The sequence below is a fragment of the Centropristis striata genome, chromosome 19 (genome assembly GCF_030273125.1).
Source record: "Centropristis striata isolate RG_2023a ecotype Rhode Island chromosome 19, C.striata_1.0, whole genome shotgun sequence".
In the NCBI taxonomy this organism is placed as follows: domain Eukaryota; kingdom Metazoa; phylum Chordata; class Actinopteri; order Perciformes; family Serranidae; genus Centropristis; species Centropristis striata.
This window is the reverse complement of record NC_081535.1, coordinates 20,074,262-20,099,290: the sequence shown is the minus strand read 5'-3', so window position 1 is coordinate 20,099,290 and position 25,029 is coordinate 20,074,262. Positions and strand designations below refer to the sequence as shown.

The 25,029-nt window shown below is 36.3% G+C and overlaps 1 long non-coding RNA gene across 1 annotated transcript in view; it reads left to right on the top strand.

Moving 5' to 3' along the window:
* The first annotated feature begins 21,267 nt into the window (after window positions 1-21,267).
* Window positions 21,268-25,029, top strand: part of LOC131992287 (uncharacterized) — a 119,115-nt gene continuing 115,353 nt past the window's right edge. The window contains exon 1 of the long non-coding RNA XR_009396209.1: window positions 21,268-21,660. This is a non-coding gene — a long non-coding RNA (uncharacterized LOC131992287). The remainder of the gene's footprint in view (window positions 21,661-25,029) is intronic.

Here is a 25,029-nt window from a genome sequence, read left to right as displayed (position 1 = left end):
CTTGAATCTGACTTTGGAAAAGGTGTTGGAACCATCCAGTATATAATAATACTTTGTGCCCAATACAAATTTGCTGATGTGATTTGAAGTAGACAGTCATGCATTGCACAGCCCTTTCTCTCCAAAGAGACGAACTGTTGTGCAAGCATGAATTAAAAAATGTCCCTTATTTGCCAGAGACAGAGGTATTTGTGTATATATTTGGGCTAGTGTAGGTGACAAATGAAAAATGGTCTTCTGTTCCGTTGAAACAATGAACAAGCTCCTTGTCTTGTGAAGTGAGCGTCATGCATTTCTCTCGCTGCTCTCTATTCCCCGATGTGACTGCTGAACACTGCTGGAGAAAATACTTCAGGCCTCTCCTAAAGAAACATCTGCCCTATTTAAACGACCCATTCCATTTTTGTTTCACTTTTCAGGTCTAACCTCAGGCTATCCCCAAACACCCGTCGGGAATGGGCATAGCCTAGATAAAAATGATGAAGACCTGGACCTATTTCTGTTTCTCTAAGCTATTTTCTCTGACCTGCACTGTTTGGATGAGCACTTCTGTAGAAACCTTTTTTTTCTAAGTGACAGTTCAGAGCAGATGGTAAATTCTCTACACAGATATATCTTCAGTGAACACAGGTTTAATTCTGCTCTCTCATGCTGTATGGGTTATAAAAGGTTAACACCATAAAGATGTTATCTTGTAGATATTAGACACATTTCCAACAAAGCTGTCCCATAATGGGACACTTAAATGTAAAACACTGAAGGATGACATCCACTGGATGAAAACTGTTATTACAATGTTGAGTTTGATAAGGCAGCAAGTGGAAGTCAAGTTAAACATGTAATAAGTACAAGATAACAGGTGGAAATATACAGAACATGTAGGATAAACAAATTAAAGGAAACTGCACATTTCAACAGGAAAAGACCACATCACAGTGTGTAAAGTAACAGTGCATTTATTCAAGTACTTTTGCTTTACTTGTGTATTTATATTCTGTGCTGCATCTACATTTTTTACCAACCAAATTATCTTTCATCAGTGCTAAAGGAGTGGCTGTAGGGGTTACCAGTCTGTTGGTAAGTTGAAACAAAGGTGTTACTGTTGTGTTGACAAGTGGCTGTACATTGACGATTATCTGTATTTCTGTCTTTGTTCAAACAAACAAAAATGATTATTATGTGTAGTCAGAAAGAAGACTATAAATGCACATTGTTTATACCAGAAGTGACATTGAATCATGCATAATTTACATCAAAATTGCACATTTGAACAGAAAAGAACATATCACAGTGTGGGAAGCCATGATGCATTTATGCAATAACTTTTGCTTAATTCATGCATTTACATTCTGTGCTGCATCTACACTTAAAAAGGAAATATTGTGGTTTTTACACCATTTAATTTAGATGTGACTTTCCAAGATCTGATGTGCTCAGAGATACTTTGAGATTAATTTCACCTATAGTGCTATATGCAGAATGAATGGAATAAACACCAGCCCTAAATTGTCATGAGATGAACATTTTTTACCCAACAACATTTTTAATTTGTTCCCTGTGGAGCAAATTAAATCACAATCACTAATGTTGCTCCAGTCTGATTAACAAGCTGCTCTCTCACTGTAATTTTTCCACAGATGACTTGTTTATTTTTATCCTCTTACATGTTAATCACTTAATAGTTGGTTAAAATATTTACAAAGTAACAAAAAAATGTGCTGGGCATTGTTTCAGTGTAGAAATAGTGGCATGTAAAATTCAGTTCCCTGTACTATCTAAACGTGCATCAGTGGATTTGAATCAAATCGGTTTAACAGGCATTATGGATGAAAAAAACATTGATGTGTGTAGTTTTTATCCATAATGCCCGTTAAACCGTGTAAATGATCTTGAGGGGATTTATTCAATGAAGTAAACAACTTGTTATCTGTATTTTTTTGGATTCCCTGCTTTGGTTCTGCTCTCCTATAAAGCTCATCCAAACCTGCTTCCAATCCTGGATTCTGGTCCTCAAAATGCATTTTTGAGGACAACTGCCTCAACATTTATTACAACAAACGTTGGATTTGTCCATCCAATTTTGATTTTTTTTAGTCAGAGTTAAGTCACATTTCTGCCAGCAGACGTTGGCAAGAATTTCAGAGCGTAATCTCGCAGGAGAGATCAGCAGCAGCTTTGAGTTTGTTCACACTTAGAAATGGAAGCTTTTCAACATCTCTACTGTCAGTAAATTTATTCTGTGAAGCATGAAAATCACTATTTTACTGTACATACATACAAGTTCAGAGGGATACAAACACTGTTTGGAACACTAATAAGAATCTGTTAGATTTACAGGTGGTCACCAAGCCTCAAGAGGATTTTATTAAGAATGTAGATAGATAGATAGATAGATAGATAGATAGATAGATAGATAGATAGATAGATAGATTACTTTATTCATCCTCAAAGGGAAATTTGGTTGTCACAGCAGTCCGGTATTTAGGTTTAATAAAATACAATAGAATGAAATACTGAGGTAGAATAAATAAAAACAACGATAGAAAAAAACATAGAATAGAACAAGAACACTTAATAAGTTAAAAAGAAGATAAGGTAGGTAAGGTACAGTGGCAAGATGATGGCAATTGTACTGATGATATGATGGTAATTAAATAATGTTGTTGACAGTATATAAAAATAGTTCAGTATATAATATATAATAATAATATAATATAATAATAAGGCCAGTAAAATATGCTTCCATAACATGTCTTCTTTCAGACTAGTGGAAAGAAAACATCCAAAATACACATTTAAGCGTGGTTTTTATTTTATTTACCTCACTTTGCATTAGATAATAACTAATTTGCACATTTCAACATAACGTTTAAGAAAAATTGTAATACAAAATATGATTGGCTTAATGTCTGTGAAAAACTGGAGAAGTTGTATGATAATGGTAATATCTATCAGTTAAAATATATCATGTTACAGAACATTTCATTCTTTGGATTGTATTTTCTGATTTATAGAAGTGATCAAAAGAGAAATCCAAATCTCTCTCTGTTATAGCTTTGACTCTAATAATTGACTCTGTCGACACAATTATACAATCATTTTGAACCTGGATGTATCCAATATTTAGATTTCTATTCTGGAAGTTCATGCAAATTGACACATATTAAATAAGACCCAAATACAAAAATTAATTGTCTTAATGTAGGTAACCAACTGGTGAAATTTGATGGTGATATCTATAAAACTTTTATTCCCCTGTAGTTTCTCCCCTTAAATCACATCACAACAACTCAGATATTTCCAATAAGATGCTCAATTAAAAAAATTCAAGTCAAGATAAACTGATAAAGTATTTCACTGTATGTATGTTTATGTTTTACACTGAGTTTATTTAATGTGGAGGCTGCACCACTAGATGGCACCCATCGTACATCTACAGTCAGGACTCTAATGAGACAAACACAGATCTGTTTAGTTGATATGATACATTAATACAGAGCATGTTTACTGTAACTGATACCACCAAACACAGCAAACCATCAACATGCGTGCAACTCTTTGTGAGCTTTTTTATTCTATTTTAATGTTGCAATATCTCAGTTAAAATTATTTTGTACTTAACTACATTTGACTGAGTCATTTGTAGCATTTCTATTTGAAGTTAGCTGTGTTTTCCCCCCAAATTGAACTAAACAGACTAATGTAAAGTTCTACCCCCAAAGAAGTCTGATGAGTTTTTGATATCTTTTAAAAACCATGCTGAACCAATCGAATAATATGTCCAAGAAGGGTAAAAGTACTATGGCCATGGTATAAAATGTTTTATGATTACAAACTGTTGTCAGTATGATAAAACTCATGTTGCTATCGCCCATGAAATGAGATTTTCTTGTTTCACCTCAACAGGAATAAAAAATGCTGATTTTAAAAAGTGCACTTTTACTGTAAATGGAAACCTCAACTGTTTGGCAGATGATCATAATTTACAAACTGCTTGGTCAGTTGAAAAAAAAGTACTTTGTTGTAAGTGACCAAAAGAAATAAGAAATGCAATATTTAGTTAATTTCAGATCAGATCATTTCAGCTCTGTCTGTCTGTCCGTTTCTCTCTCCTCTTTTCTTATCTCTGGATTATTGTCTCTCTGGACTCGGTTTCTTGCATCATCTGTGATGTCATCTTATGCTGCGTTCCAAATCACACACTTTTTCTTATCACTTTAAGTACATACTGCCCTTACAAAGTACACACTATTGTATGTACAACTGGGACATACAACTTCGTCATAATATTTGGTCTTGAACTTTGACCCTCATGCTCATATATGCCACACGGAGGATTAGGAGGACACAATAGAGTTAAAAAAGCATGCTGGTTTACATACTGCTGAATGTGACCATTTTAGCATTCATGCCATACATATTAAATAATATTTCAAAGTTAGTCTTTTATATTTGCACTCTTTGTATTTGTATTTTGTATTGAACTGCTGCACAGCAAATCTCCCTTGGGATAAATTATATATATATATATATATATATATATATATATATATATATATATATATATATATATATATATATATATATATTCTTACTGATCATCATAAATTTATAACTTGTGTTCTTTGAATTTGAATTCACTGATCAATCAATCTTCCCTTTACCTTTTACTTTAAACTTAGCACAAAGGATCTCTAAATTGCCCATGTGAGAATTTTAAATCCTTATGACTTATTGTCAGGCTACAAGACAGGATTTTTGGAAGCGATATTAGTGTTGACATATGAGATAAATTAGAATATGTCTTTCAAGTTTGTTAAAACATAAAAAAGAAGAAGAAGAAGATAAAAGAAGATGCCCAACACAACCAGCAAAATATCATTAAAAAATGGGCCGCCTTCTCTCTCCAATGTTACCTTACATGCCTCAAAAACTGATTCTTCAAATTTCATATGTAACTGGGTACGAAAATGATACATGGACTAGGTTGAGGCCATGTTTTTGTGATTGGGTCTAGCCTGTCCTTAGGCCCATAAGCAGCTCTAGTGGACTCAGGAGGGGCAGCGGACCCTCGTTGGTGCCGCCATGTTTGAAAAAAACTGCTGTAAAAGTGCCCTCTTGGTAGATAAAAAGTGATAAAATGCCCTCTGGGGTTCCCTTCTAGAGAATAAAACATGATACAGCGTCCTCAAGTGTGCCCTTCCAGTAGAGAAAACAGCATAAAGTGCCCTCTAGGGTGGCCCTAACATTAAGAAGACGCAATACAACGTCATACAGACTGTCCCACATGCTGGAAAACCTTCTGCACATTGGTGTCACGGCTGTTTTTTTGCCCCTAACCCTCAGACAGCTTGAGTCTGGCCTTGATAAGCAATTGACATTTCATCGTCCTGAGGGGCCCAAAACAGATTTATACTCAGCAGCCGCTCCAAACTGACTCCAATATACAACTTAAGCATTCTAAAAGTTTCCCAGACTAGTTGATAAATCTGTAGTGGACAGTTTGAGTTTAGGAATGAATCAAAAGGTAAAATAAATAGATCCGCCCATTAGGACAAAAATAAATGCCAAATGAATCAGAGAAATATGGAGTTTCAACTCTGCCAATTTATACTGAAACAGTGAAGAGTTTGTGGTAATTAGTGTCTGAAAGAGGCACTATCTCCTCCGCTGAAGCATGCAGAGTGTACAGATAACACTATTGTTTTAACAAATGTATGAGCGGTGGCATAAGGCGCGTTCAAACTGACGCCCTCACATTTCTTTTTTTGTCTCTTGGATAGAACATGAAATACCACAAACAACCTGCCTGATCTTAAATTTAACCACAACAGTGTTTCAACAAATGTTTGAGCGATAGCAGCACATTTACTCTCCTCCTCACTGCCCTGATTTCTTCTTCTTCTTTTTTCTTTGCTCCGCAGAGACATGTCTTTAATCTTTTGGGAGTAAAATGATTATTGTTCATGTGCCAAGTAATTGTCTTATTATGGTCCAAAATCTTAAAGCAGCTCCTGGAGCCTGTTGCTCCACTGAGAAAATGAGAAAATAAACATTCACGTTTCGTTAATTCGCTCCTACATTGATTTAATTTGCGTTTCTAGAAAGTGAAAATCATCAGGTGTCCTGGCAAAACATGTCTTCATTTCAATCGATCAAGCTCCGCTCAGATGTCTGTAAGTTGTACTTTTTGAAGAAAAGTTTGCTGCACATGAGTAGATTCCTGCTGAACTCAACAGTTTCAGAAACTGCAGGCAGCAGCAACAGTAGCACACTGACTGCAGCAAAGAAAACAAGAAACACACAACAAAATGCTCCTGTCATTGTGTGGTCCAGAGTCAAACTATATTAAACAAATACTTTATATCAATGCTAAGGGAGTGGCTGTAGAGGTGACCAGTCTGTTGGTCGGTCCACCACTTTGATTCAGACTAAAAACTATTGGATGGATTGCCATCAAACTTTGAGAAGACATTCATGTCCCCCAGAGGATGAATCATAATTACTTTGTTTTTTCTCCAAGGGCATCATTGTGTTGGAATGTGGCTGTACAGAGACAATTATCTGTTTTTCTGTATTTGTTCTAAACAAAATTTTCAGTTTCTGAATGTGTAGTCAGAAAGACGACCAGAAATGCTCATGGTTTATACTGGAAGTGACATTAAATCATGCAAATGTTGTATTTTCTAACCCAATATCCAATGACAATGCAATTGCTGTGCCTTTAAAGTATCAAATTGATTTAATGTTTGCATACAATTAAGTATCAAATATATTTAAATAGTTAAAGTGAGTGATTTGTTTTTGTTATGTGAAAAAGCTTCATGTCAGCTAAATCTGGCGGAGTACAAAGTACAACATTTGCCTCAAAATGTAGTGGAGTAGAAGTATAAACTTACATAAAATGGGAATATTCAAGTAAAGCACCTCAAAGTCAGCTCTTAGATAAATGAGTAATGATAATAATGATCATTTTCAAGTAAATGTGATAAGCCCTCTCTGTTCTCTCTCTCTTTGTTTTTCCACGTCTCTCCACTTGGGGGCAACAGACACTGACCTGAAGTCAGTTTTACAGAAGGTAGAAGTTCCCTTATGACATGGGTTGGTTCAAGGACAAAACACATTTAGAGGACAAACATTTCTGGGAGTCAGAATCTGATAATATTTTTATTTGTATATGCCTACTGTGTGATATTAGCCAGTTAAAGTCATAAATATGATCCCTGTCTTTATAGCTGCCTTATTTTAAGGGCTGGTTTTAGTTAGTAAGAGAAATTGTCCATTGATACCTCCAATAAATTTAGTTTCAGTCGGCTGGTAGACTTTTCCTGAAATTACAAGATATTTTAAAAGCTTTGATAGAGATTTTGTTTTTAGTTTTGGCCTCTCACCTCCAGTAGTTTTAGTCTTTATTTAGACTCTGAGAGCAGAGTGAGGGAAACAAAAGAGAGAGTCTCTGTTAGGTCCTGATCCTAGGCCAGCTGGTGAACACGTGCTTCTATTTTTACACAACATGGAGCTTATGTTGCACTAATTTTAATATGGCAGAGGACGAAACAAACAACTACAACACATAAACAGATTTCAAGCTGTGGCCTGGCACTATTTATACCAAATACTGTACCCATGAACCACAACATCTGCTTTTATGCACCTGCTTTTGTGAAGTCCCTCGCTGTCCCGTTTGGCGTCAGAGCAGATCTGATTTCCACTGGTTGTACTCTCATTTATGAATCACTCTCACATCCCAGAGTCGCACTTTTGTGCTGCAGATACGAGTGAAATCTGCACTGCAGTGTGATTAAAGCAGGTGTCACTCTACTGGTACCATGCAGTATATAATCACTTAATATATAGTTTATAACATATTATAAGTTTTTATTTATGTGTTTATGTGGGCTTAGTTAGGTTATGAATTTATCTTTATCTTTATCACCTTTATTGTCATTGCAGTACACAGCAAAAATTGTTTGATGTGGTTATTGATGTGATAAAAGAGAAATAACATACAAACAAGAAATGCTGAAACACACTATAATTAAGAACATGATATAAAGAAATTAAACAATTAGGCAAAACACAGTTATAAAAATATAAAATGTTTTAGAAAATGTCGAAATAAATAAATAGAATAGAAAACATTTTAACAAATACTGCACATATATAAACACATAAGAATGTCCTTATAGCTGTGTACATCTAAATTATATTATGTTATAAATAATTGATAACATGTTTGTTCAGGAATATAACTGCTAAAAAGCTGTTTTACTTTGAAAATCAAATAGCCATGGAATTTAATTGTCCTGTTTTTCAAATGTACCTCAGATAATTTTAGGTTATCCTTGGTAGTAAATGTTCTAGTTTGAATTTCTTTTAAATTCTGAAGCAGCTGAAATTCACCAGTCCAATTTCTGCAACCCGATTTTTTTTTTTACTTAACTTGAATAACCGAAATGAACCAACTTGTTTTAAATTATTTTGTAGAGTTTTGACACCTGGATTTTTCATCTGAATGTGTGAAAACAAACAAACAAAAGCTAGTAAGTGAATAATGAGTCAAGTTGTGCCAAAGCAAAAATATTTAAAAGCTACAAATTCAGTTTTAACATCAAGTATTCAGCATGCAATTATGAGTTAATTAATATTATTATATTATTTACCTACATTAAAATGTAAAACTGAAGTTCAGTATATAACCTGTTTAATATTAACAAACTCAGGTTACAGTGCAGCCAAACAATCTCATGATGTTTTAATGACAAATCTTTCAAAAATAATTGCAAACCAAACCTGCTTTCATGCTGCACAGGACATGAGTAGTTTTAATAAATACAAAACAGCTTTGTAATATTGGCTCTAGTGAGGAAGTGGCAGACCCCACCACTAACAGTGAGGACTGCTATATAGAAAAGTAATTTCATCATGCAAACGCACTAAAAGGCTATTGCCTAAAATGCTGACCAAATGATTTCTAAAACCGGGCTTGATTCCACAGAAATTTTAAGGAATTTAACTTAAATGTAGAGGAGGAGGATTTGCCACAATGTCAAAGTGAGGAGTGATTTTTTATTTTATGTGGATAATTGTCCTCTAATTGTCTGACTCACTGTTTCTCCATCTCACTTTTTGCTTCTTCAGTATTTTTCCCTTCCTTGTTCCCTCTCTCTATCCTTCCCCCCTTTCCAATTCTTTTCAGCTGTTTTCTCCAACCGCACACTTACCTCCCAGCAGCCCCAGGCCGTCACTTTCCTTCACCACCTAACCTTTTATTTCTTCACCGTCTCTCAGCTTTCTCGCTCCTCTTTCCATTGATGCCTTTCCACATCACAACCAGACCTTTTGTCTTCTGGCCCCGCTGCTGTCCTGCACTCTCTCTTGGTTGCCACAGCAGCCAGTGTAACTGTTTCAGGTGATAACCAGTTTCTTGTAAAGAATCCCTCACTTTTGCCACAGGGCAGGCATGGGGTGGTGAAGGTGCAAGACAAGGAAAATGTCTTATTACTAAAATGTCTCCCTTAAAAAGCAGAGTAGGATAGTAGAGTTACGTATAAAATATACTCAATATAAGGAGGCAGAACTAGTGGCTGGTTTTGTGTGTTAGTGTTTTCACTCGTGCTTTTGCCTCCTCTGATCATATTCATAAAGACCCACATTCCCGTCTCCTGTACGAGGTATCTTTTACCAATTTTCTATCAGGTTGAGGGTCACATTTGGGGAATTATTACATTCACTATGCAAAAGAATATAAATCCCTCAATAAATATAAATACAAACTTAAGACCTTTTTGATGAAAGCTGTCTGAAGACATGCATGCACATGTCTATCACCAGGATAGTGTGTGTCTGTTGGCCCACCACTTTAGTCCGGACTGAAATAACTCAACAGCTATTGGATTGATTACCAGGAAAAGTTTGTATAGATATTATGTTCACCAGAGGATGAAGGCTAATGATTTCGGTTATCCCCCAACTTTTCCTTAAAAAGCCACAAGCATGTTACTATTTTGAACTTTTTGTGAAATCTCCCAACAACAATTGGATGCATTTACCATTGCAATTTGGTATAGAAATGTGCCTGGGAATTTTTACAATAAAAAAAAAATTATTGGTGGTGTTTCAGCAGCCACTCCACATACAATCTGCATACGTTGCATGTTCAGTGTAGCCTGGGTGCTACAGTAACTTTTCAAATAGTGCCTTCATTAGATTAAAATTCTATTTGACATTCCCATAAGCCTCAGCTGTACTTTGTGTTTATTGTTAATTAGCAAATGTTAGCATGCTAACATGTAACACTAAGATGTTGAGAATAGTAAAGATTTTTATGAAACACATCACCATGTTAACATTCTCACTGTGAGCATGTGTACATACATGCTAATATTAGCATTTGGCTCAAAGCAACTCACTCGACCCAGATTTTTAAAAATGGTAGCCCTCAAAACTGTGGATGTTTCTCTGTTTAGTTGCTGATGAACATATTCTGTGATTGTTGTATTGGAGATGATGTCACACCTACATTGAGGGGGTGCTATCCTCACCAGGTCCTTTAGGAACTATGGACATCAGGACAAAACTTTCCAAACTGGGTCCCTCATCCACACTCAAATCAGCAAATTCAAATTCAAATTCAAAATTCAGATTCAGATTCAGATTCAGATTCAGATTCAAATTCAAAAATTCAAAAATTCAAATTCAAATTTTTTTTAATTTATCCCCAAGGGGATATTCAATTAGTCTGTTAGCTGGGCAGTAAGTTGGGGTCATCTGTACTGTTTGAACCCCTCTGACTGTGGGCCTGACCCACAGTGCAAAATGAAATAGAGAAAAAGAGCTGGTACCAAAAGTGAGTCGAGTCAAGCAGAGCCATACCATGCAGTGTAAACACGGTATTCATGTGTAATATCTTTTCTCTTTTACTATTTAAAACATTTCTTCCTTTTCATGCCTTGCGGGTATATGCTTTTAATCTGTATTGAGCTGTTTTTGTGGCTCTCTTGTAAGTTATCCTTGTGTTACTGACTAAACTCAACTCTTCTGAACGAGGAGGAGATCAGGCTCAGGATCACAGCCAGGAACCGCAGGTGTTCCTGGGCCTCCTTTATCTTTATAATCCTCACAGTCTGAATGAAAAGCTTGTGATCCTCCTTAATGTTCTTGTGTGTTGTCACCTGTTTGTACTTCTGCTCTGTCTTAATAAGGATGTGGATGTGTCCCTTTAAATAGCTTCTTATTATCGTACTGGTTTTGTAAAGTTCTGTCTATGCAAAAGTGATAAAGTAGAGACTTTAGCAGCTAAAGAGCCAGATAAATCCCAGCTGGTGGAGACCAAAGACTGACCTTATAGGTGAAAGAAATACTACTGTCTGTAAATAGGCAACTATTGCAAACAAGTTCACCATAAACTGTATACCTTCTTCAAGATTGTTTAGTCTCCGTATTAATATTGTTTTGACTGATTCAGTTACATAACAGACTGTATAAAAGAAGTAGACGTGGCAGTGGAGGAAAAAGGATGCATGAGCTAACAGGTATCATACATTTTATTTTATTACACTTTAGTACTTGCAAATGCATCTAGAACAGGTTTTACTATATTATAGTATTTATTATTATTATTAATTAAATATAGGGAAATATACTTAACATTGCCTTTTAGTTGACAGTTTATTATTTGTAATGTGCCTTTATGGATATTGCCATTGTTGTGTGACTTTCCTTTTTCATGAATTTGGGGTAGCTGGATTTCACAAGTAGGAATTTCAGTTTTCAACAACCTTCTTGAAAAAACAGCCGACTCCTGAATGATGAACAACACATTTCTAGGTGACAATTAATTGTCATGAACTAAAAACTAGTTTTAGTAAGTATTTAATTTAAACAGAGCTATTTTTTTAACCTCTATCATGATTGACAGGTTGCTGATGTAGTGACTTGTCAGTTGCAAGGTAGCCACGCCCTAAAGCATAACCTGCTTTATCATGTATTTTACTCTGAATGTGACCATAATTTACCAAATAAACATAAGTCTGTGTTGAAGAGGACCTGAATCTAACGACTGAGACCATAAACTTATTCGGAAAATGTTTACTGAGGGAATAAATCAAATAATAATAATAATAATAATTCATTTATTTTATAGGCGCCTTTCATGTCACCCAAGGTCACCTTACAAAGTCTAAAATCATAAACATCTTTAAAAACAAGACAACATGGTAAAAACATCACAACATGGTAAAAACAAGACAATGTGATAAAAGCAAGTGAAGTAGTGTCCAGTTACAGAGTGTATGCCAGTTTGAACAGGTGAGTTTTGAGAAATAGGGTCGTTTATCATGAACTTCAATAAAAAAACGTTACTTATTTTTGTAACCAGTGGAGTCGCCCCCTGCTGGCCACTTCTGGCACTCCTTCATTGGATTCACTTTTCAGACCTATAGGTTGTCCCATCTTTTACATGCATGCAATCAGAACAGACGTCTACTGAACAGGATGCTGTCAATATAACACTTCCCTTCTGGGGTGATGCTGAATCCTGTTTATCACTGTAAATATCAGTTTGCATTAAGTCTTCAGTGTTCATTTAATCAGACCACAGTCTTTTGCATCATGCACTTAGAATCTTTCACTGGCTTTTTGCAAACTCCAGGCTGCTGTCTTCTGCCATCTGGCCACTCTCCCACACAGTCCAGATTTGTGAAGTGCTGCACTGACTGTTGTCTTTCCAGAAAATTCTCTTGTAGAAGCCAAGGAACGCTGTAGTTTAGTAAGACAGGACCTTGGATCTCTATCACCTCCGCAACCGGGGTCCATTGTTGCCCGTCGCCTGATTTGCGGTCAGACATCCAGCTCTGGGAAGAAAACTTAACTCTGGCCACTTCAGTATGCTTTATCATGAAGTCCCGGCATGATTCCAGGTAATAACTTTTTTGCTAAATAATATGCAGGAAATATAATAAATGCACTATGCAGATGGTATGTGTCTTATGCAGAGATGATGTAACTGGCTTGAGACACTGTTTTCTCTCATTTTATGCAGCACTTTTGAATACTGCACTGAGTTATAACAGTAAGTTATTCATGAGGAGCTCCTTGTCATGCTTTGTGTTTAACTGATGGAACGTGTCATCAAGTGTGCAGTGATGGACAGCAGGAATCCATTCGAGAGCTGCGGGAGCTTAGTCCACATGCTTTTCTGATTTCCTGAGCTCTCTGACAGCATCATGAATATTTGCCCATACTGGCATCCGTCACTGCAACATTATTTTTTTTTCTTCATTTTGAATGTTTTCTGACTCTCATTAAATTCTGAAAACCCCCACAGGGTGTGTAGCTTTTAAGCAAAATATTTGACTAACAGTAGGCCACCAATTAATATTTCCGATAATAATCAAAGCAGCATTTTGTTCATCAAAACATCTGTTATATCAAGACTTGTTCCCTATCGGGTGAGGTTGAATACAAGGCTTCATATAAGGTAGCTAGCTAGGTTAACTAAGCACTTGGAAAAACAAACATATTTGAAGATTTTTTATTTTATTTTACATTCAATAGTACAGTGCAGTTGTCCTATTACCCTATCTCCTCAAAAAATACCTACAATTAAATATAATAGAAGCTGACAAATATGTATTTGCAGTATAAATAGACTGTTCTCACAGCAGCAGGAGAATCACAGGTGTAAAAAGATAACATAAGGATGGCTCTGTTCCATTTAGGTGTGTCATCTATGAGTAAGAACTGGCACGACTGAATGAAATGCAGCGATTATGCTTATACACCTGTCTCAATGTGTCCACCATAAGAAAGGTCTATTATAAACATAAGCAGAATGCCTATTTTATATGCTTTTTTAAGGGTATTTATTTAAACTCTTCATTGAATACCCAAATTATCAGTGCAGATAGTCAGTTTACTGTTAATACATGTTTTGCATTTTGCACACTGCATTGCAGCTCTAATAACATTTGGCAGAGCTTTAGCTCTTCTCTCCTTTGGGAACCTCCTGGCACTGCCTCATCGATACCGTGGCCTGGTGGCAAAAAAACAACAACAACAGCAACAAATAAGATATGCAGGAAGTGTGACACCGTTGTATACCATCTTGTTTAACTTTCAAGGTCAAAGGGTCAACCTCAGTATACAGTACAATACAGGATGGCATAATGAAATGATGCTGTAGACTCCTTTCATACTACACACAGACAAAACCATAAACAAATCAAACATTTTAAATTGTAACAGAATAAAACAATATAATAGCTGATGACATAGAATAAAGTAGAATAATAACGAGTAACAGAAGGAAGAGACAAAAAAGAAGCAAAATATACAGTACCTACAATATTTTCACTTTGGTGTGATTTTACAGACAAGTTTAGCTTTTTGCAGCATATCTTGCAGGGCGCAGATGACTAAATTAATCTTTTTGTCAGAGTGGTGTATTAAAACAACACTTCACACTTAAAATGACCGTTTATATATCAATAACTCACCGCATGTTATCTTGAATTCTTGAAGAAAACTTTTTGCATTCCTCCACAATGAACAGGGAATCCAAACAATGGACAGAAATGTAGTAAATCCTTCATGTAATGGAGTCAAGTCAATGGAGGATTAGCAAAACTAAAAACTCTTACAGAACTGGTAAATTAGACTTTTTTTTGTAAACTGATGTTTTAGTTTAGTTTTGCTGGTGTTAAACCTGGCCTGCATCTCCTTCAGTTCCTTAAGGATTTATTATGTTTTCGTTCGCTGTTGAGATATGCAGGAAAAAAACGTTTTCTTCAGGAATTCAAAGTAACTCAGGCTGAGGAATAGATACAAAATGGTCATTTTAAGTTTGAAGTATTTCTTTAAGAAGAAGATGAAAAGGCTCCTCTGTGCACCCTGCTCATGCTGGCACTTTTATTGAATAAAACCATAGTCTAAGCCTCAAATAAAATTTGCAATACTTCTTCTGACTATTACTATTTAAAATGTAATTATATACAGAGAACATTCAAAAATCATCTGCAGATTATTACACTATTGGATTAGAGGATGCATCACATCAGATACAATTAAAATAATACTCCTTTACAATTTAGATACACTTGTCTGCTGTCTTAAACAGATTTACACAAGAAGATCAATAACAATTTCATCTCCACACATCCAGTACAGAGACGTGTTTGTCTGGCACTGCTCTGCACAGAAGCTGTTAGCAGGCAGGATGTATTAGCTTTTTACTCTGTCAAAAAGTGTCTTATTTATAGTAAATAACACATTTTCTTTATAATTATGATTTCAGAACTATGTCAAGGAAAGCAAACAAAGACCTCGCTTCCTGTTGGCCCCTCTCTGCTGCTCCCTGGCAGCGAAAGCAGGAGTCATGTGCTCCAACACGGCCTCATCATCAGTGGCAGTGGTACAGGGGATGATGGCATGGCAGACCTGGTCACAGATGGTACACTTAGGCGCCCCAGAGGCTGCCTGCTGACAGGACACACACATTACACAAGAAACACTGTTATCCTCTGCTTCCGCTATGGACACTTTGACCAAACACCTCCGTCAGGTCTTCCTCTGTGCAAATATGACCGCTACACTCTTTAGGTATCTGGCAGACTTCTCCATATACCTGAATAGCCTTTCCATCTTATTTCTTTGGTCATGTTTTTTGCAATTATAAGAGTGCAATAAACCACTTTCATTCTAAATGTCTTCATGTCAGATCTGCAAAAAAAAAGAAACTTACTCCATAAAAAAGGAGCAAAACAGGAATATATTAGTGTTCCTTTACATCCAAATGATCAAAAATGATCACTTTTTGAACTATGCCCGTTCTCAGAGAAGTTAGTGCAAATATAGAAAATCTAAATTTGTGCAAAATGCAAAGATGCCCTTTCGTGCAACAGATAATTGCACTCTAAGGCGTTACTTCTGTTCCCGGATCTGCAGGGAGATTCTGAACAGGCTCACTTTCTTGCTCTTTCTAAATTGACCTTATTGACTCCATCTCTGTCTCTTTCTTGTGATAAAGTGCTTTTGGCAGATCTCATTAAAGCCAGACGTTACATCTAAAAGAGGCTCATGGCTGATCTCCCCAAGGCCTCGCATCTCTTTAGCAACATAGAAAAGTTCTTGAATCAATCATGAATTTGAAAGCCTCTGCTGTTCCGTGTCCTGACAGTCTTTAGACATCTTTGATGGTGGCGAATGGAGAGTATAATGATGATATGATCTCCTAAAAGCCAAAGTAAATAAAAGTTAGATCTGTGTTAACTCATTAATATATTGTACTAATTTGAGAAGCTTGATTTACTTATTTTTTTTAATCTACAGTATGAATTGCAATGTTGATTGGTCCACCACTTTTTGATTTTGACAGTGTTGTTTCAAATTGAGCACAGCTTTTGTGCACTCACCGAAAATGATGATTGCAGCATTTGACTTCTTCTAAAATAGCAAATTGCAGCTGGACAGAGGTTTATTCAAAATGTATTCATTTAAAATTAAATCGTGACTTTTTAAAATTAAACCTCATAACAGTATGTTAAGTATTTAAAATTAGACCTTTCTTTACAAAATTAACCCATAAGAATCCAGACCCAGTAATCCTTAAAGGAAAATTATGGGGGATATACACATAGAACACATTTATAATGTTTTTAAAAAAGTACTACCCCTAAATGTCAAAGATCTGTGACATGTAAGTTACACTGGGCGTTTATGGTATTTATGTTTATGATATTTCTTATTTTAAAATAAAAAATTAGACACATTTTTTGCTTACAGAAACATAAATTTGCTTTTTTCTTTGCATCTCCACAACATATATCAAAATTGTGACATTAATAGTGCTGTTTAACAACAAATTATTTCTCAGATTTGTTTTTAAGTAACAAAATAATAATAAATCAGTAATAAATAAAAACAAATAACCATTTGCTTTTTTGTTTGCATCTTCATAACATATATCAAAATTGTGACTTTAATTTGTTCAGGAAATATGGTCAGAACAAGTTAAATGCAATACAGGACATCCTGTTAAGGGATTAGAATTGTTAAATGGGTTTAAACTTAGACACGTAACAAAAAATAAGCTTTTTGAAATTAGCTACATTTTCACATTTCTATTTCCAGTCACAGCCATGTTTTGGAGAAGTCACTTCTTGTCACAGTCACATGACCACCACACCAGGGTGTTGAGTATACATTTCTTAGGGATTTAATGAGTTAAGGTGAAGCATAAAGCTGAATATGGGAGATAAAAAATAATAATTGAATTATATATTTAGAATATATAAAACAATCTGGGTTCATTCTGGATAATAAGTACTTTTACCTATGATACTTTAAGTTCATTTTGATGTTGATACTTTTGAACTTTTATTGAAGTTAGTTTTGAATGCAGGCTTTTTACTTGTAGTGGAGTAATTTTTACAGTGTGGTATTAGTACTTTTACTCACGTAGGGGATCTGAATACTTTTTCCACCACTGTTCATTACAGAGCCAAGATGGCGACCAATGAGTGTGAGGAATGTCCAGCGTTCCGCACTAAACTTTTCTGCCGTTATGGGTCCACAATTTGGGTACTCACAGTGAACTGCATTTTGCCACAGTTGTTATTATTGCACTTAAGTACTAAAATAGGAAAGTACAGTAGTATGTGAATTGAGACACAGCAATAGTCTTGTATCCTGATAAATCATATTTCCTGCTCACATCTCTAGACTCTAATGCTGCATTTTTAGGGGCACCTGCTGACTTTCAATGTCCAATTTGAATTGCAAGCTGCAGGTATCGCTGCACAGCCGTAAGGGTTTTGAAATCTGACAACATTTGGGAAAAGAACCCAACTATTGTTTCCTCACTTCAGAAAAGTGTTTCTTTTTTCCATCAGTATACAGTAAATACATAACTGAAGCCTTCACTTGAACGTTGAGACGTGTGACAGCAGCTGACACAGTGCTCCGCCATCCATGAAGGAAATGCAGAAATGGGATAGCTGTGAGAGGAGTGTTTGAGAAAGATATACAAACACAGAGGCCGCGAAAGAGGAACTGTGGAAATGTACTTCATAACCTGGGGAGGCTTTTAGAAAACTAAAACACAAAGCAAATACTCAGAATTTCAACATAACACAACACAACACATTCTTTTCTGGGAGCAATGGAGCTGTAGAGCAACTAAATATGATATCTCATATCCAAACACAATAAAAAATTGACCAGAGTAGGAGTTTGTATAGGGGTCTATGAGAAAGTTTCGGGGCTTAAAACTAACAAAATGCAATCTAAACAGACCTATGTTACATCTGTAACTGTGCTGCCTTATCAGTTATGTTAATTTTGTTAAATAGCACCTCCTGTTGGTGGTTTTGTATAGCAGTCATTTAGTGCAGGTAATCTGTGTCTCTAGTTGATGACATCATCAGTAAGTGTTTAGGAAAGTTCATGCCTTTTTCATCGGACATCATCCAGATGTTCAAGTCTTTGAAAGCATCGTCGGTATGTGAAATCAACCTTTTAGTTTCTCATTTATTGATGTTTATGCATAGTTTTACAAAGCAGAGACATTTGAACGGATAAATGTACACATAGTAAATTCATGTCAACCACATGTTCTGGCTAGCTAGCTTTAAGTTAATAAAATGTGCATACAGACACATTGTATGTAGCAATATACTTACCAATAGCCTGTCTTTTGTTTTAGATACGTTTTGTAGTTACTTTGAATACAGTTATATCACATGTATAGATTTATATGTACATTTGGGTCTTATTTGGATATCTTGTGTGTATTATGTATAACATGTGATGTGATGTTTAATCTCACACACAATGGAAATCTGAACAGTTTTTTACTGTATGTTCCTCTTTGTCCGTGTAGTAATTGGGGATGGAGTTTATCTACCTGTCAATTCACGCAAGGCGTGTGAAGAGGACAGGACAGTAACTTCAAATAATGATGTTGATTTTTGTCCGTAAGTGGACCTTGTTGTTCTTTATACTCAATATCCTCACTTCCATTTGGGCTTTTAGACTCTGTTATCTTATTTCTGTCATAATTACTATGAGGCCCTATAAGGTGTCAACTAACAATAAACGTCAATATGCGTCAAAATAAGCTGCTGTACAAATGACTCTAAGGGGCATTTTTGTGGGGAGGACAGTCCCACAAATTTATTTCACTTCTTAAATATAGTTTATGGTTACTATACATCCTTGTATAACTGATGAAATGCTTGTACATTTCCACCTGCGCTGTAAAAACACTGTATTTTACTGTGTACAGTCAGTATGCAGCGCACTCCTGCTGCCTTTTTGTAACCCGTCTTCAAAAAGGAGACTGTTTTTCAGTTTGTTGTGTCAGTTTCTTTTGAAAACGATGTTGTGACTGAGCTGTGCCGTCTTCTAAGCAAAACTCTCCATCTTCAGGTAACTTAAACTACAGGTATGTCACTGCTGGAGACGCTGTTTACTCTGCAGAGTCATACATTCCTTAAATGTCACTGCTTCTTTGTTGATGAACCCAGCTTCCTTCCCTCATGTCACTTAGTTGCCAAGTGTTCTTTTGTTTGTGTGATTTTTTTACATTTTATTTCTCTTGCTCCAGTTTCTCTTGACCTCCATATTGCTGAGTGGTGTGTTTCTCTCAGATCTTGTTTTTAATCAGCTCAGTTGGACAGGCTGAAATCAGAGAAGTGGGTTTGTGAATTCCCTCCTGCTGCTAGAATTGAATAACTGTCACTGTGTTTACCCAAATTCCTGTCATTACGGTGCCATGTATTTGGGATAATTTCATACAAAGGACAGAATATTCGCTGCTAGGTTGGTTTTTTAAAACAGTTGCTTCTCCTTCTCTTCTTCAAGTGTTTGCTTTCAGTCTGTCTTCCTGACAGGTACTACTTTACACCCAAATTTGTTTTTAGACAAAGCCATCTGGAGGTGTGTGGACTCTGCTGTTTCCTATGACTGTGAGGGATGACGGTCAGGTCCCTGGTGTCCTTAATGGCTAAAGTTTCTTCATATGATTAAAAGTGTCCAACCTGCAGATGAATGCAGCAGTGTCACCTGTGGTTCTGGCATATCATTGCCAAAAGAATCACACCAGATGTAACAATGATAAGCATGCAAAAATATGCAACTCTCCACACAAAGACATGTAATCTGAAATATTTAGCGTGTCATCACATTATAGAGTTCAAAACAACATCCTGCTTTCTACCTGTTATTTTATTTTGGTATACACACGTGTTAACAATAATATACATACAGAAAGTGGTATACAAACACATGTATTGTTAGTTTTGCTTGTATCTATGATTTGTTCTTATTGTCAGTAGCCACCATTCAGTTCTGAGATTTACCAATATTTTCTTATTATTGCATTTGCAAATATCTTACTACCACATATTCAACAAAGCAATGTCTTTGTTGTTTTATTTTTCTGTGTTATTCTGTTTTTTTAATGTTTTTTTTGTGCATGCATTGAGCATTTTCATTTGCTCAGCACCAAAACAACAAAAATAAACACTTCTTTAATGAACTTTTGAGTTATATAAACAGTTCATTATGCAAAATTCTGTTGCATTAGAAGCGTTTCAGTGGAGATAACATGATAAGGTAAATGGAATCTTTGGGAGAGGATCATCAACATTAAATCTGCTTGCTGTCTCTGGGTTTGCCAACCACGTGGTGCCACTGAGGTGAACTGTTTGATGTTCGAGTCCTCGAGGCTAATGAAGAGGAGCTTTGACAATATCTTAACTGGGAGTCTGAGCCTCCAGTCACTGAAGCCCCTCTGGCACGATGCAGTTGAAAGTAGCAGAAGGAGGATCTGTTCTCTCTCTCTCTCTCTCTATCTCTCTCTCTCTCTCTCTCTCTCTCTCTCTCTCTCTCTCTCTCTCACACACACACACACACACACACACACACACAAGCACATACAAGCACACACACAGCTGGTAAGTTGTATAGCTCCTGGAAATATTACTTTCACAAAACAAAACTAGAATAAGTGGCAGTGAGTGAGCTAGATGTGTCTATTTCTGTTTATAAAAAACACTATTTTGTTATATATATATATAATTACAACATCATTGCCTAAGACATGATGGGTGACAATCAAAACATAACGTACATAAGGGGGAAAAAATAGGCTATTTTAAGCTGCAGTGTGCAGCACACACTGAGTTAATTTAGATGGAAAACAGCTATATATTTTATATATATCTGTTTTTCGTTTGTTTTGTTTTGGTTGCCCTTTTCTTCACCTTATCCATCTTGAGTTTATTCAAGTGAGAGTGAAACAGCGCCCCTTTGGGTTCCAACGCTGGTCAATGTCTCCGAATATGTGCGGTGAAAGGTGGTATTGCACCCTTGAAGTGTCAGCCAGGTGCATGTGTCAAACTTCTGATTGCAGACAGGCGTGGACACCGCCATACTCTCTGAAGCGAATTAAAGACAGTTTTACTCACAACAATAAATAAAAAGTAAGAATTTAAATAAAACAACCAAGAGTTAACTTGGTTCCAGTATCGCTGCCGTGTTTTTAGTTAGTAGTTAATTAGAATAACTAGACGCACCAAGTGTAGTGGTACATTACACATTCTGGATATGGATTACTTCATCTCCATTCGAGAATAAAGGACTTTAACTTCAAAAATGGTGAGTCAGATCCTCAGACCAGAGAGTAAGACCCTCTCTCTGCCTCTCTGGCTTTCTGCTTGCTCTCCTGATGGTTGAATGTCACGCCATGGCTGTGTGTATTTGCCTTCTTGCTGCGTGGTCGTTATGGAGGTCATAAGCACTGTCTTGTTTGTTTGGACACTGAATCTGTTTGCTCATTGCTTCTGTCCACATGTTCAGTAGGGACAGTCCGCTGAGGCCTTGAATAATTTGTGCTTCACCTCATTTTGCAGCTATTTGTTGCTCATCCATCTGTTGATTGATTGTGATTGGATTGTTGGAGGCCTGGTTTTGTTTTGATGATATAGATGAGAGTGTGTAGACTCCGTCATGTATTTGATGAATGCACTGATGCTTTTTTTTAACATGAAGATGAACTTTTTTAAATGCATACTTTTGTTGTTCTTTAACTGGCCTTTTAGTATTCAAAACTCTGTACCTCTATCAGAGTAAAACTTACATAGAGATCCAATATTGCCGTTTATATGGTTTATATTAACAATTTTGCTCATAGACGATGCCAAAACCCAAGTTTATTATATATCAGAGCCGGATAGATATATCCGTTGACGGATATTGTTTATATTTTTTTACACAATATATAATTCACAAAATGTAGTCAGCAATTGCTGACTATTAAAAAAAAAAACCCAATGTTTATTTAGCTATTTATTTTAATCCTATTTGTTCTGTATTTTCTCAGTTATTTATAGAATTGGCTGAAAATATAATGCGTTGTTTGTATAATTGTAATAATGTATAATATTGTTAAATATTAGTAGCTCTCTGGGTACATTTGGTGATAAATTGGTGCACATTCCACATAAAGAGATCTATTTTCAATCCAAAAAATCACTATATCGGCCATATCAGTATAGGCTCTCAAATACCCCATATTGGTCTGGCTCCATTATTTATTACCAACTTTTGTGTCAGGGAAACAAAGAACTCTTAATTTAAAAAATAAACAACTGAACTGTTTTAAAGGACTGTCTTGTCCACGGCTGACTGCAAATAACCAACACAACATTTAGCCAGCACAAGATTGATGCCACACATCAGATAAACATCAGCCACTGCCACTGCTGAATGTCATTTTATTTGCCCGTTAGCCGATGCCAGTGCCTCAAGAAGTTGTGTGAAGAGTGAAAAAAAAGGGATCTTGAGAGAGATGTTCACACCTGTTCCATCGCTGCGTGAAGTGGACGTGAATGCTGGACTGTCAGGTTTGGAAAAGCTACAAAATAGTCAGACGCAGGCCGACATCTAATAGTCGTGGGGGGTTTCAGATGCTTTTAGACAATCTGACACACACTGATACCTGTAGAGTGTGACACTTGTCCGGAACTCCATTCTGTGTGTCTGAAACTTGATAAAAGTTTGATCAGGCCAGCTGTTCCACACTTTGTCATTTGACAGTTTTGAGTCCTGTCAGATGATCGTGAAGGAAAGTGCTGCTGTGAATTTACTCGACACCCCCAAAAAAGCATTTAATGGTGCGTATACTCTTCTGTCACATTAAAATGCTAGCATGAAAGGATTTCTTATAGTGTAGGGACTTTGTCTTTATGTCTACTCTTTACATCTGGAAAACTTGATCTGCTGAAATCTTCCGACAGATTAGATGTCAGAGGTTCAACTTCAAAACAAACTTAATTTGCCATCCAAAAGCATGCTGACACCCCTGAAAGCACTGCAAAATTTACCAAAACATCAAGTAAGACTGGAAAAACATCCTCCTCACGGCACACAAACTCCATCTGTGACAGTTGTCTTTAAAAATGCAAAGGAATCTGACTGAGACAATATCAAAGGCATATTACAGACAAACCCATGAAAATCATTGCAGATGTTTCTACTAACAAATGTTTAAACATTGTTACAAGTCAGATTCATTAGCTCCAAGCGATAGACATCTGATCTCACATCTCCACGCTGCTGTACGTCTGCAGGAGCAGCGGAGAGGGCAGACATCCCAGCACTAAGTTTTACAACTGGCATTTGGAGCTCTGATGTCAGCCCCGCTGGTGCGCTGAGCCTGACAACTTAGTGAATTGACAAAGATTTCAATTTTTAGCCTGCAGCACAGGCATTTTGAGGGTTACATACTGCATAGCAGCAGCCGTTTCTCAGATATATGCCAACATGTTTGAAATATGGCACACTGAGGTGCATGTGCAGGGCAACAATAAGGATTGCCCAGGGCATGTTAAATGCCAGGTTGGGCTGGTAAGTGGTAAAAAAATAATCAGACACATTGTTTTTTTCTGTGGCTGGTGCGAGAAATAGCTCAGGAGTGGGACATGCACAGTATCATACCATTTTCGATATGCAAGAATATTTGTTGCTCCTTATCTGTGACACACTGTGTCCTTGTTATGACTTGTTTACTTAAATAGAGATTAAACTTCAGTCTTTGTCGTTATTTGATAACTGCTAATAACATTTAGCATAACATTTGTATGGTGGCAAGTAAAAGTTCACTATAGGAAAGTATATTTAAAATAATATCAGTCAACAAGCAGCACCATAATGATGTCCTTTGGGCGTACTATTAAGGCTGAGTCCTGACTGCAGTCTGGCAGGACTTGGGACCTTTAGCTCCATGTCTTCTTGAGCAGGTGTTCTCAACTGGAGCTCCCAAGATGATTTCTGTGTGTCACCAAATCGTTGTGGGGAACATATTAAAGTAAAGCAACATATTTTAGATGGGAGAATGGTTTTTATATCATTGTTAAAGCATGGTAATGTGGTGGCTTTAAACTCTTAACTTTAAAACACTTTGATTATACTCAGAAGAGTAAAAATCAATTGCTATCTCCTTTGATTGAACACAAGACTTTCATTCAAAGTGTGTAGACAAGTGATGACAATTCTGCAGAATTGAACAAAAGTAAGAAGACAGTAGACGACTGAGCCCTCCAAAGCCCATCCCCACCTTATCTTTTTACTCAATACAAATTAAATCTGTGTCACAGACTTCCATTTCTTCTTATCGTTAGTAAACACCCCTTTATTTCACAACACTCCCAAACAGCTGCAGTACACATTTAAAGTGCATGTCCCCCTCGATAACTGTTATTCAAGTTCAAGTTGGACTGAAAGATGAATTGTGATCCTGTCCAAGGCTTCTATTACAATGAACTGAACTGGCCGTGACCTGAAGTCTTCTGCACTATTGTGATGATATTATATCTCCGGATATTCCTGAAGCCCTTTGTTTCTCGTGGGAAAGGCCTGATAAGAATTGTTTCGATAAGCTCTAACTTGGAGAGTTCCACAGCTGTCTGTGTGGTTCAGAGTTTTCAATATGGTTCTTAGAAGATTTTTGATGCTGACAAATATAGA